General features: G+C 48.4%; 1 pseudogene; it reads left to right on the forward strand.

Moving 5' to 3' along the window:
- Nucleotides 1-10,100: 10,100 nt before the first annotated feature.
- LOC115083319 overlaps nucleotides 10,101-14,192 on the forward strand; it is a 37,144-nt pseudogene continuing 33,052 nt past the window's right edge.

Genomic DNA, 14,192 nt, shown 5'->3' on the forward strand with positions numbered 1-14,192 from the left:
GGGTAGTAAGTATATATTAAAGAGAGTGGAGGAAAAGGAGGAACCTTGAGGCACACCACGAGTTATGTTAATCTCCTTGGATTCATTAGTGCCTATTTTGACTTTGTATTTTCTGTTGCTTAGGAAGGATTTGAACCAGAGCAGGGGGATTCCAGAGATGCCTATTTCAGATAGCCTTTCAATTAGAATGTTATAGCTAATAGTGCTGAAGGCTGAGGAAATGTCGAGTATGGCCAGAATGTATGATTGCCCTTTGTCTAGACCTTTGAGGAGGTAATCGGTGAAAGTGGTCTGAAGCGTCTCCGAACTACGATGTTTGCGAAAGCCATGTCGAGATGTGAAGAGAAGGTAGTGTTGTTCTAGGTAATCTGTTAGTTGACGGTTAACAATTTTTTCAAGAACTTTTGCTATGAAGGGAAGGTTGGATATAGGGCGGTAGTTAGCTAGATCAGTTGTGTCGAGTTTGGGTTTTTTAAGTATCAGTTGACGATAGCCTGTTTGAAGGGAGTAGGAACAGTTCCAAGGGTGATGGAACTGTTAATGATGTTAGCTATGGGTTGGGCTATAATGTTGGGAATAGATAGGGGTGATTTGGTGAGGATCGTGTCTGATGGATGTGTGGATGGTCTCATTTTCTTGAGAATTGCTTCTATTTCAGTGGAGGCAGCGGTCTCAAAGTTGTTTTGGTTGGCATTGTGGGTTTTAGGAGGGGATTTAATAGGGGGTGTGGTAGTGGGAAATCATGTTGTGAGTTTAGTTATTTTATCGTCGAAGTACTGTGCAAGTTCCTCACATTTTATTTTGGCTTCCTCTCTAGGTAAGGGCATTGTCGAGGTTTTAGTAAGATCCGTCACAAATGAGAAGAGGGCTCTGGGATTAAAATGTAGGCCATGGATTCTTTGCGCATAGAAGTCACGTTTGGTTTTAAGAAAGTGTACATGGTAGGAGTGATTTATATTTTGCTAATTGGGTGGGCGAAGGTTCCTTGCCCCATTTCTTTTCTTGAGTTCTCAGATTTTGTTTCATAATTTTTAATCCTGGGGTGTACCAGGGTTTTTTTGAGTTATGTGATGGGTTTATAGAGATGTGAATCGTTTTCCATATCGTCTTAACGATAGAAATCGTGTGGCAGGGCAAGAAAATCGTGTTAGGCACGATTTTTAAAAAATCGTTAAAAATCGTTTTTTCCGATTAGTGCGCACTAACTCGAGTTAGTGTACACTAACGGGAGTTAGTGCGCACTAACGTAGAGTTAGTGCGCACTAACAGAAAATGATACAATTTGACACTTTTCAGGTCAGTTAAGGTCAGTTTAGGAATGAATATGTATTCCTATTGGCTGCCCTCTTATTTATTCATGTTACCAAGCTTCCCACTGACAGTATATGGGGGATGGGAAATGGAAACAGTTGGTAGCTTGACAAAACAAGTAATGTGATCAGTCAATGTGACTAGAACTTGTGCCCTAACCCTGATACCAGGGGTGTTGTGATCTTCCTGCACACAGTGCCCTATCCCTATTAATACCAGGAGTGTTGTGATCTTCCTGCACACAGTGCCCTAACCCTGGCACCAGGGGTGTTGTGATCTTCCTGCACACAGTGCCCTATCCCTATTAATACCAGGAGTGTTGTGATCTTCCTGCACACAGTGCCCTAACCCTGGCACCAGGGGTGTTGTGATCTTCCTGCACACAGTGCCCTATCCCTATTAATACCAGGAGTGTTGTGATCTTCCTGCACACAGTGCCCTAACCCTGGCACCAGGGGTGTTGTGATCTTCCTGCACACAGTGCCCTATCCCTATTAATACCAGGAGTGTTGTGATCTTCCTGCACACAGTGCCCTAACCCTGGCACCAGGGGTGTTGTGATCTTCCTGCACACAGTGCCCTATCCCTATTAATACCAGGAGTGTTGTGATCTTCCTGCACACAGTGCCCTAACCCTGGCACCAGGGGCGTTGTGATCTTCCTGCACACAGTGCCCTATCCCTATTAATACCAGGAGTGTTGTAATCTTCCTGCACACAGTGCCCTAACCCTGACACCAGGGGTGTTGTGATCTTCCTGCACACAGTGCCCTATCCCTGGCACCAGGGGTGTTGTGATCTTCATGTACACAGTGCCCTATCCCTATTAATACCAGGAGTGTTGTAATCTTCCTGCACACAGTGCCCTAACCCTGACACCAGGGGTGTTGTGATCTTCCTGCACACAGTGCCCTATCCCTAATACCAGGGGTGTTGTGATCTTCCTGCACACAGTGCCCTATTCCTGATACCGGGGGTGTTGGGATCTTCTTGCACACATCCCGGTATCAGGGATAGGGCACTGCATGCAGGAAGATCACAACACTCCTGGTATTAATAGGGATAGGGCACTGCATGCAGGAAGATCACAACACCCCTGGTATCAGGAATAGGGCACTGTGTGCAGGAAGATCACAACACCCCTGGTATTAGGGATAGGGCACTGCGTGCAGGAAGATCACAACACTCCTGGTATTAATAGGGATAGGGCACTGCAAGCAGGAAGATCACAACACCCCTGGTATCAGGGATAGGGCACTGTGTGCAGGAAGATCACAATACCCCGGAGGAGTGAGGGTCAGGCAGCTCCCCCCTGTCTGTGAAGCCAGCCTCTCACTAGTAATGCAGGGAGGGAGCTGTCTCAGACTTCACCATCCTCCTCCCCCCCCCCCTCACCCACACACCATTCACTAGCTGGGACATGGGGGAAGTCAGGAGTGAGGGTCAGGCAGCTCCCCCCTGTCTGTGAAGCCAGCCTCTCACTAGTAATGCAGGGAGGGAGCTGTCTCAGACTTCACCATCCTCCCCCCCCCCCTCACCCACACACCATTCACTAGCTGGGACATGGGGGAAGTCAGGAGTGAGGGTCAGGCAGCTCCCCCCTGTCTGTGAAGCCAGCCTCTCACTAGTAATGCAGGGAGGGAGCTGTCTCAGACTTCACCATCCTCCTCCCCCCCCCCCCCTCACCCACACACCATTCACTAGCTGGGACATGGGGGAAGTCAGGAGTGAGGGTCCGGCAGCTCCCCCCTGTCTGTGAAGCCAGCCTCTCACTAGTAATGCAGGGAGGGAGCTGTCTCAGACTTCACCATCCTCCCCCCCCCCCCCCTCACCCACACACCATTCACTAGCTGGGACATGGGGGAAGTCAGGAGTAGAGATGTGAATCGTTTTCCATATCGTCTTAACGATAGAAATCGTGTGGCAGGAGAAGAAAATCGTGTTTGGCAAGATTATTTCGTTGAAAAATCATTAAAAATCGTTTTTTCCGATTAGTGCGCACTAACTCGAGTTAGTGCGCACTAACTCAAAATGATACAAATAGACACTTTCCAGGTCACTGAAGGTCAGTTAGGAATGAATATGTATGTATGTATTCCTATTGGCTGGCTGTGCTCTTATCTATTGATGTTACCAAGGTTACCACTGAGGTAAAGGTTGGGGGGATGTGAAATGGAAACAGTTGGAAGCTTGACATGTGATGATCAGCACTCACGTGACTAGAACTTCTTTGTTTATTATTTTTGTTAGCAGGCACCTGAAATGCTAGTGCATGTTGAATTTGCCAATCACTGTGCATTTTAGAAAGGTGGTCCTGGCTGGAACTGTACACAGTTCAAATATATGTAATTGATTGTTGGTAAGTGTATTTTTTAAGTAGCCACACTGGCACAAGTATGTTTACTTTTCCTCCTACTTAACTCACTAGCTCAGCTTTGTAAGAAGGGCTTCTCTGCTTGAGTGAGGGTCAGGCAGCTCCCCCCTGTCTGTGAAGCCAGCCTCTCACTAGTAATGCAGGGAGGGAGCTGTCTCAGACTTCACCATCCTCCTCCCCCCCCCCCTCACCCACACACCATTCACTAGCTGGGACATGGGGGAAGTCAGGAGTGAGGGTCAGGCAGCTCCCCCCTGTCTGTGAAGCCAGCCTCTCACTAGTAATGCAGGGAGGGAGCTGTCTCAGACTTCACCATCCTCCCCCCCCCCCCCCTCACCCACACACCATTCACTGGCTGGGACATGGGGGAAGGGAGGAGTGAGGGTCCGCCAGCTCCCCCCTGTCTGTGAAGCCAGCCTCTCACTAGTAATGCAGGGAGGGAGCTGTCTCAGACTTCACCATCCTCCCCCCCCCCCTCACCCACACACCATTCACTAGCTGGGACATGGGGGAAGTCAGGAGTGAGGGTCAGGCAGCTCCCCCCTGTCTGTGAAGCCAGCCTCTCACTAGTAATGCAGGGAGGGAGCTGTCTCAGATTTCACCATCCTCCCCCCCCCCCTCACCCACACACCATTCACTAGCTGGGACATGGGGGAAGTCAGGAGTGAGGGTCAGGCAGCTCCCCCCTGTCTGTCAAGCCAGCCTCTCACTAGTAATGCAGGGAGGGAGCTGTCTCAGACTTCACCATCCTTCCCCCCCCCCCCTCACCCACACACCATTCACTAGCTGGGACATGGGGGAAGTCAGGAGTGAGGGTCAGGTAGCTCCCCCCTGTCTGTGAAGCCAGCCTCTCACTAGTAATGCAGGGAGGGAGCTGTCTCAGACTTCACCATCCTCCCCCCCCCCCCTCACCCACACACCATTCACTAGCTGGGACATGGGGGAAGTCAGGAGTGAGGGTCAGGCAGCTCCCCCCTGTCTGTGAAGCCAGCCTCTCACTAGTAATGCAGGGAGGGAGCTGTCTCAGACTTCACCATCCTCCCCCCCCCCTCACCCACACACCATTCACTAGCTGAGACATGGGGGAAGTCAGGAGTGAGGGTCAGGCAGCTCCCCCCTGTCTGTGAAGCCAGCCTCTCACTAGTAATGCAGGGAGGGAGCTGTCTCAGACTTCACCATCCTCCCCCCCCCCCCCTAACCCACACACCATTCACTAGCTGGGACATGGGGGAAGTCAGGAGTGAGGGTCAGGCAGCTCCTCCCTGTCTGTGAAGCCAGCCTCTCACTAGTAATGCAGGGAGGGAGCTGTCTCAGACTTCACCATCCTCCCCCCCCCCTCACCCACACACCATTCACTAGCTGGGACATGTGGGAAGTCAGGAGTGAGGGTCAGGCAGCTCCCCCCTGTCTGTGAAGCCAGCCTCTCACTAGTAATGCAGGGAGGGAGCTGTCTCAGACTGGTATCAGGGTTAGGGCACTGTGTGCAGGAAGATCACAACACTCCTGGTATTAATAGGGATAGGGCACTGTAAGAGATGACTGTAGTAGATTGAATAAAGATCTGATGTTTCTGCTCTCCTCACACCAAACAAAAACAACACACAAGCAGAGAAGCCCTTCTTACAAAGCTGAGCTAGTGAGTTAAGTAGGAGGAAAAGTAAACATACTGGTGCCAGTGTGGCTACTTAAAAAATACACTTACCAACAATCAATTACATATATTGGAACCGTGTACAGTTCCAGCCAGGACCACCTTTCTAAAATGCACAGTGATTGGCAAATTCAACATGCACTAGCATTTCAGGTGCCTGCTAACAAAAATAATAAACAAACAAGTTCTAGTCACGTGAGTGCTGATCATTACATTACTTTTTTTGTCAAGCTTCCAACTGTTTCCATTTCACATCCCCCCAACCATTACCTCAGTGTTAGCCTTGGTAACATCAATAGATAAGAGCACAGCCAGCCAATAGGAATACATACATACATATTCATTCCTAAGTGACCTTTACTGACCTGGGAAGTGTGAACACTTTGTTTCATTTTCTGTTGGTGTTCGTTAGTTTCCAGTTCCATTTCCCATCCCCCCAACCATCACCTCAGTGGTAACCTTGGTAACATCAATAGATAAGAGGGCAGCCAGCCAATAGGAACACATATTCATTCCTAACTGACCTTCAGTGACCTGGAAAGTGTTTATTTGTATCATTTTCAGTTAGTGCGCACTAAATCGAGTTAGTGCACACTAACACGATTTAACGATTTTTAACGATAAATCGTTAGAATTTCTATTGTATCGTGTTCTATAACGATTTAAGACGATATTAACATTATCGGACGATAATTTTAATCGTTGAAAAACGATTCACATCCCTAGTCAGGAGTGAGGGTCAGGCAGCTCCCCCCTGTCTGTGAAGCCAGCCTCTCACTAGTAATGCAGGGAGGGAGCTGTCTCAGTCTTCACCATCCTCCCCCCCCCCCTCACCCACACACCATTCACTAGCTGGGACATGGGGGAAGTCAGGAGTGAGGGTCAGGCAGCTCCCCCCTGTCTGTGAATCCAGCCTCTCACTAGTAATGCAGGGAGGGAGCTGTCTCAGACTTCACCATCCTCCTCCCCCCCCCCCTCACCCACACACCATTCACTAGCTGGGACATGGGGGAAGTCAGGAGTGAGGGTCCGGCAGCTCCCCCCTGTCTGTGAAGCCAGCCTCTCACTAGTAATGCAGGGAGGGAGCTGTCTCAGACTTCACCATCCTCCCCCCCCCTCACCCACACACCATTCACTAGCTGGGACATGGGGGAAGTCAGGAGTGAGGGTCAGGCAGCTCCCCCCTGTCTGTGAAGCCAGCCTCTCACTAGTAATGCAGGGAGGGAGCTGTCTCAGACTGGTAACAGGGTTAGGGTACTGTGTGCAGGAAGATCACAACACCCCTGGTGCCAGGGTTAGGGCACTGTGTGCAGGAAGATCACAACACCCCTGGTGCCAGGGTTAGGGCACTGTGTGTGCAGGAAGATCACAACACTCCTGGTATTAATAGGGATAGGGCACTGTGTGCAGGAAGATCACAACACACCTGGTGCCAGGGTTAGGGCACTGTGTGCAGGAAGATCACAACACCCCTGGTGCCAGGGTTAGGGCACTGTGTGCAGGAAAATCACAACACCCCTGGTGCCAGGGTTAGGGCACTGTGTGTGCAGGAAGATCACAACACCCCTGGTGCCAGGGTTAGGGCACTGTGTGTGCAGGAAGATCACAACACCCCTGGTGCCAGGGTTAGGGCACTGTGTGCAGGAAAATCACTTAAAATCTACACTTACCAACAATCAATTACATATATTTGAACTGTGTACAGTTCCAGCCAGGACCACCTTTCTAAAATGCACAGTGATTGGCAAATTCAACATGCACTAGCATTTCAGGTGCCTGCTAACAAAAATAATAAACAAACAAGTTCTAGTCACGTGAGTGCTGATCATTACATTACTTTTTTTGTCAAGCTTCCAACTGTTTCCATTTCACATCCCCCCAACCATTACCTCAGTGTTAGCCTTGGTAACATCAATAGATAAGAGCACAGCCAGCCAATAGGAATACATATTCATTCCTAAGTGACCTTTACTGACCTGGGAAGTGTGAACACTTTGTTTCATTTTCTGTTGGTGTTCGTTAGTTTCCAGTTCCATTTCCCATCCCCCCAACCATCACCTCAGTGGTAACCTTGGTAACATCAATAGATAAGAGGGCAGCCAGCCAATAGGAACACATATTCATTCCTAACTGACCTTCAGTGACCTGGAAAGTGTTTATTTGTATCATTTTCAGTTAGTGCGCACTAAATCGAGTTAGTGCGCACTAACTGGGAGTTAGTGCGCACTAACTCCCGTTAGTGCGCACTAACACGATTTAACGATTTTTAACGATAAATCGTTAGAATTTCTATTGTATCGTGTTCTATAACGATTTAAGACGATATTAACATTATCGGACGATAATTTTAATCGTTGAAAAACGATTCACATCCCTATGGGTTTATTTCTTTTGTTCTTAGGGGACAAATCTTGTTGGCGATATTACTGGTAAGGTGGTCCCAGGATGAAAGGGCAGATTTTGTATCAGTTAAGTCAAGTTTCTTAAGCTGATTGGAGAGGGCATCTATTTTAGGTAGTGTCTCTTTCTCTCTCTCTGTCTCTATTTATGCAAAGCAGTAACTTTACCAGTTTTCATAAACATGCCCCTTTTTGGATAACCCATGCGTTATTGATTAATCTAGGCCCTAGTTTGGTGGATTCCAACCCAAAACTGTTCAGAGCATCTCAGACTGCAAGGATTATGTAGAACAAGGTCAAACCCTTGTTGATCTGCAATATCCATATGTGCCATTACATGTAAGGGACCTTGTTGAGGATAACAGAGACCCTTGGAAGGTGGTTGACCAGAAATGGTTAAGAATACTACTGACCTCCAGTGGATTAGAAACCATCCATATTACCTTGAGGGACTGGACAAGAAGCTGAATGATATGAACTTGCAGAAGAACTTGCACAAACAAAAACAGATCCACTCTGCAGAGTATATTGAATAAACACTGATATAAAAATTACACCTGCTGCTTTTAATAACTTTCTTTCATGCATTTACAATAAAACTTTTCAGAAATATCTCATACAACATTATATATAGGGATGGTAGCTTTAAAATGAAGGCATGTATGCCCATACAGTTGCATATGGGTGCGCAAGCAGGCATATGCTGAAATTTTAAATCATGCATGCGATTGTGCACATATGATTTAAGATGCCTAACACGCATATGTGTGCTCCTAATATTAAGCAGTTACTCAAGTAAACGTATTTCGCAGATCTTCTTTAGGACTTTGTTTAATATTTAATGTGTGCTGGTAAGCAGATCTTAAACATGCTCATGTAAAGGACATTCCTGGTTTTACCGAATTAATCCACCAGTTTGTCCAGTCCGTCTTGAAGTCATCCAGACCTCTCTGTTTCTTCAGCCTGCACTCCCCCCAGTTGCGCCAGACTGTCACCCAATCATTCTATACCTAAACAGATATTTATGCAGACTTACACCTCATCAACAGCAAAAGTAAATACGCGCAGGTAACAGGCTGCGGTGGATTTAAAATAAGGATTTACGCGTCTAACTCTTGGAATCAGCCCAAAATGCCTCTGACATGCCTCAACTCCTCACTTTTTTTTGAGTGCTGGCATATATGCACAGAATTTGTGGCTTTTAAAATACGCGTTGCTCACACGTGGCTCATATATTTGCTTATATAGATATTTTAGCACAAGCAAAGTTTTTAAAATTCACTTCTAAATATTTTGGGGTCCTTATACCAGGATTAAACCAATTTTATTTCTATAGGCTATTTTTCATCATGGGACCCACAAATTATGTTTGGGTTTTTTTTAGTATGTTTTCTTTTTGCATATAAAATAACCACTCAATGATCTGGGAAAAGTTTTATTTGTAAATCAGATTCTGGGTGATAAATATTTTCCTCAGGTTTGAGGACAACTTGTACTATGGTGATTGTGCCAGACTGTCTGTCAAAGAGTTGTTTGTAACACCCTCTGACTAACAGATGAACCCTTTACACTAATAACCTCTCACATTAATGGGTGTCCCCCCAGCATGGATGTGCAGGAGCCACAGATAACCGAGCACCCGATGTATCCATGTAGGCACAACTCCCCCCATGCTGGGCTTACTACTTGGGTGTGGGGGTGTCCCTTCCCCCCGCCTGTGATGATGATGATGGCACCAGCATTGGGCAGCCAGCGCCCTGGGGCGGAGTTCCTTCCCTAGCGGTCGTTGCAGCTCTTCGTTGATGCTCCTCCCAGTTGGTCCAGCATCGGGCATGGTGACATCTTATTAATGCGTTCTGATGCTGGGCCACTTGATTGACCGGAGGAGTGGCACGCTGACATAATCGGGGAAGGAGGCAACTGGCGGGAGAATTAAACTTGCTAGCTTCCTTTTGTCTGGCCTCTTCCCCCTGGCCTTGATGCAGCATGATTCACTCCTGACTGGTGCTAGCCAAGGGAGTCATTCCCCAGAGCCTCCAGAGAAATAAATGCAAATAGATCCCCGCACCTGAACCAAAACTTCCACTGGGAGGAGGGGGAAGGCCAGGCCGCGTGGTACCGGCCCGCTCAGGAGGCGCCACATGCAGAGAGTACAGCGTTTAAATCTCTTGACTGCCCTGATTGCTTCCCTTTCCTTCCGGCCTCAGTTTTCCTGCTCAGGAGTCCGTCTCCTGCCCCTGATCTGGCAGGGTGGAAGAAGCCATAGTAGTAGTGGTAGAGGGGATGAGGGTCAGCCTTGCAGTTACTCACCAGTTGATCTTCTTCCCCCCACCCTGGGAAGCACAGGCAGGAAGGCAGCAAAGGCCATGACTTCCCTGAGGCTGTGCGTATCCAAGATACTGATGGTGCAGCAGCTGAAGTGGCTGGAGGAGCACAAGTACAGCGAGGTGGGCCTCTCGCTGCTGGAGCTCCCCATGCAACTTTACTGGAATTGGATGGTGTAGCAGCTGTTCTCTGGCTGGCTTCCCACATCATTTCCATGCTGGGCTGCTGTTCAACATCATCATCACCCTCCTGCTTATCTGCTACTGCCCCACTGCCATCGAGGGGGTAAGAGTGGCGCGGGGCTCTTATCGCCAAACCCCAACCCTTTACAACAGCGAGTGGATTGTAGCCAGAAGACTGGTGGGAAAACCAGGGCTGTGTCCCTGGCCCATGAAGAATTTATCTTAGGGTACTGACACTGCAATGGCAGACCGTTTGGCCAGGGCAGAGTGCCATGATCAGAAGGACCAGTGCAGCTTGTGGCGCCATGCCTCCTGATTGGTCCAGTGTGTGGGGTGGGGAATCCCTTCCCTTTTCTTCCAGCGAGGATAATGATGGTGCTGGCATCATGGAGCCAGTGCCCTGGGGCAGAGCTCCCTTCTCCTTACAGCTGGCACAGTTCTCCGACGCCGCTCCTCCTGGTTTGTCTGCCATTAAGCGCGGTGACATCAAAATAATACACCCTGATGCCACTCAATTGGCCCAGAGGAGAGGCATGATGACGTAAACGAGGGAGGATACAGTCTGGAAATTTAAAGCCCGCTGGCTCCTCTTGTTCGGCCTCTTCCTTGCCTGGCCCCGAGCTCTCACGTTAGTTCCTCTCACCCGCATTGAAGTGGAAAACCTCATGGCACTGCTTAGGCAAGAGAGATGGTGATCACATTGTTGCATCATCTTTTCCCGCTTATACCGGGATGGGGTAAAAATATTGGGAATCCTGCCAGAGTGGATCAGCATTGCTTGCTGAGGAAGAGCCTCCTTTAACTGCTGCAGTTCTTCAGCTTGTGCAGGAAACTGCTATATGTTCCCCTGAAAGGCACTTCCCCACCCGCACCCTGATCTGTCTCTCCCGATGTTCTGCTAGAATCCATAAACATCAAATCTGTTATTTTAAGTTCATCTGGTGTAGTGTAGTTTCCTTGTCTGCCAACAGCATGAAGGTTTAGCATCTTGTCTTCATGTAGCAAGGACTTATAGAGGAAGCTATTTTGCATTTTGGTAAACATAAAAATAAATCCCTTTAGTTATCGAGCTTGGGGAATTGTTCAGATTGTCATGAGAAAGACAAATGGATGCAGAAAAAAGCTGGAAGTGCCTCTCTACTGTTAATGTGAGCATCCCTTTTTTTTTTTTTTAATGTAGCTGAATTAACAAGTTTGGCAAAGGCGAGGCATGTGGTTTTTAACTTGATCTGTTCCCCTTCTTCACGTTTTGCCTATGATAGCCATAGAAGGTTTTGATCTTGACCCACGGTCGTTTGGCAGATGCAACTTTGTAGCTGTCTTATTTTACCCTGTAACAAAAGAGAGCTCCTGAAATCACAGATCTTACAAGCACAGAGCAATTGCCGATGAAATGTAGTTTTCAATCATTGCACAAGGCTTAAAGGATTGTTATTGGTACAGAATGGACATAGGAAACTTTAACCCCGGAGTTTTGTTTTGTAAGAATATAATGTGGTGCTCTGTATTAGGATGGGCAAACTACATGTAAATTTTCTGTACCTAGTTGCTCAACTGGCTTCAGTGGTCATGCATGCAGAACCTGCAGTGGAACCCCTGTCCGCAAGCTTGGACACTATTTTGTGGTGCTTATGAGGGGGTCCACTCTATCTTGGGGAAGATAGGATATCAGCCTCTGGCTTACAAGAATGACGGCATGGGTATTTGACTCCAATGTGAGCTTGTAATTGTCCAAAAAAAGAAACAGCTTGGAATGTAAGGGCTAGTACATGACTCGTCTCATCTCATTGTGTGGGGGCTTCTGTTGATAGCCATGTTACTTGGAGCATGGCTCGGTATAGTATATCACAATGAAAAACACCAACATGCATCCGTATCAAAAACATTCAATGACACGCGAGTACTGATATCAATTCTTACTTGATTTGAAGCTCATGACCATAAGTTCCTCATGAGAGGCTTCTAGGAAAAGTAAAAAGTCATGGGATAGGTGGCGATGTCCTTTCGTGGATTGCAAACTGGCTAAAAGACAGGAAACAGAGAGTAGGATTAAATGGGCAATTTTCTCAGTGGAAGGGAGTGGACAGTGGAGTGCCTCAGGGATCTGTATTGGGACCCTTACTGTTCAATATATTTATAAATGATCTGGAAAGAAATACGACGAGTGAGATAATCAAATTTGCAGATGACACAAAATTGTTCAGAGTAGTTAAATCACAAGCAGATTGTGATAAATTGCAGGAAGACCTTGTGAGACTGGAAAATTGGGCATCCAAATGGCAGATGAAATTTAATGTGGATAAGTGCAAGGTGATGCATATAGGGAAAAATAACCCATGCTATAATTACACGATGTTGGGTTTCATATTAGGTGCTACAACCCAAGAAAGAGATCTAGGTGTCATGGTGGATAACACATTGAAATCGTCGGTTCAGTGTGCTGCGGCAGTCAAAAAAGCAAACAGAATGTTGGGAATTATTAGAAAAGGAATGATGAATAAAACGGAAAATGTCATAATGCCTCTGTATCGCTCCATGGTGAGACCGCACCTTGAATACTGTGTACAATTCTGGTCACCGCATCTCAAAAAAGTTATAATTGCGATGGAGAAGGTACAGAGAAGGGCTACCAAAATGATAAGGGGAATGGAACAACTCCCCTATGAGGAAAGACTAAAGAGGTTAGGACTTTTCAGCTTGGAGAAGAGACGACTGAGGGGGGATATGATAGAGGTGTTTAAAATCATGAGAGGTCTAGAACGGGTAGATGTGAATTGGTTATTTACTCTTTCGGATAGTAGAAAGACTTGGGGACACTCCATGAAGTTAGCATGGGGCACATTTAAAACTAATCGGAGAAAGTTCTTTTTTACTCAACGCACAATTAAACTCTGGAATTTGTTGCCAGAGAATGTGGTTCGTGCAGTAAGTATAGCTGTGTTTAAAAAAGGATTGGATAAGTTCTTGGAGGAGAAGTCCATTACCTGCTATTAAGTTCACTTAGAGAATAGCCACTGCCATTAGCAATGGTTACATGGAATAGACTTAGTTTTTGGGTACTTGCCAGGTTCTTATGGCCTGGATAGGCCACTGTTGGAAACAGGATGCTGGGCTTGATGGACCCTTGGTCTGACCCAGTATGGCATTTTCTTATGTTCTTAATAGGCTTCATCATGATAGCTGTCGCTTTAGAACTCTGCCTTTTATTTAATCACAAGCCGTTAAGCCCGTTAAAACGGGCTACATTAACATTTTTTTGGATCATTTCCTTCCCCCTCATTCTCCCTCCCACCTCCCCCACTCTCTCCCCTCAGTCACTCCCCCTTCCCCCCAGTTACTCCTCTCTCCCCCCTCCCTCCTCCCCTGAGTCACTCCTCCCTCCCCCCTCCCCTCAGTCACTCCTCCCTCCCCCCTCCCCTCAGTCAGTCCCTCCTCCCCTCAGTCACTCCTCTCTCCCCCCTCCCTCCTCCCCTCAGTCACTCCCCCTTCCCTCCTCCTCCCTCCCCCCAGTCACTCCTCTCTCCCTCCTCCCTTCAGTCGATCTCCGCCGAAGACCCGGAGCGGCGGCGGCATGCGCGCGAGGGAGGGACAGACTTCCAGGAAGTCTGTCCCTCCCTCGCGCGCATGCCGCCGCCGCTCCGGGTCTTCGGGCCGCCGCTCCTGGCCGCCGCTGCTCCTGCCCGGGTCTTCGGGCCGCCACTCCGGTCGCGCGAGGGAGGGACAGACTTCCTGGAAGTCTGTCCCTCCCTCGCGCGCATGCCGCCGCCGCCGCCGCTCCAGGTCTTCGGGCCGCCGCCGCTCCTGCCGCTCTGGGCCACCGCTGCCGCCGCTCCTGCCCGGGTCTTCGGGCCGGAGCCGCCGCTGCCGCTCCCGCCGCTCCGGGTCTTTGGGCCGCCGCTCCCGCCGCTCCGGGTCTTCGGGCCGCCGCTCCGGGTCTTCGGGCCGCCGCTC

This window comes from Rhinatrema bivittatum, chromosome 2, assembly GCF_901001135.1.
Source record: "Rhinatrema bivittatum chromosome 2, aRhiBiv1.1, whole genome shotgun sequence".
Lineage (NCBI taxonomy): Eukaryota > Metazoa > Chordata > Amphibia > Gymnophiona > Rhinatrematidae > Rhinatrema > Rhinatrema bivittatum.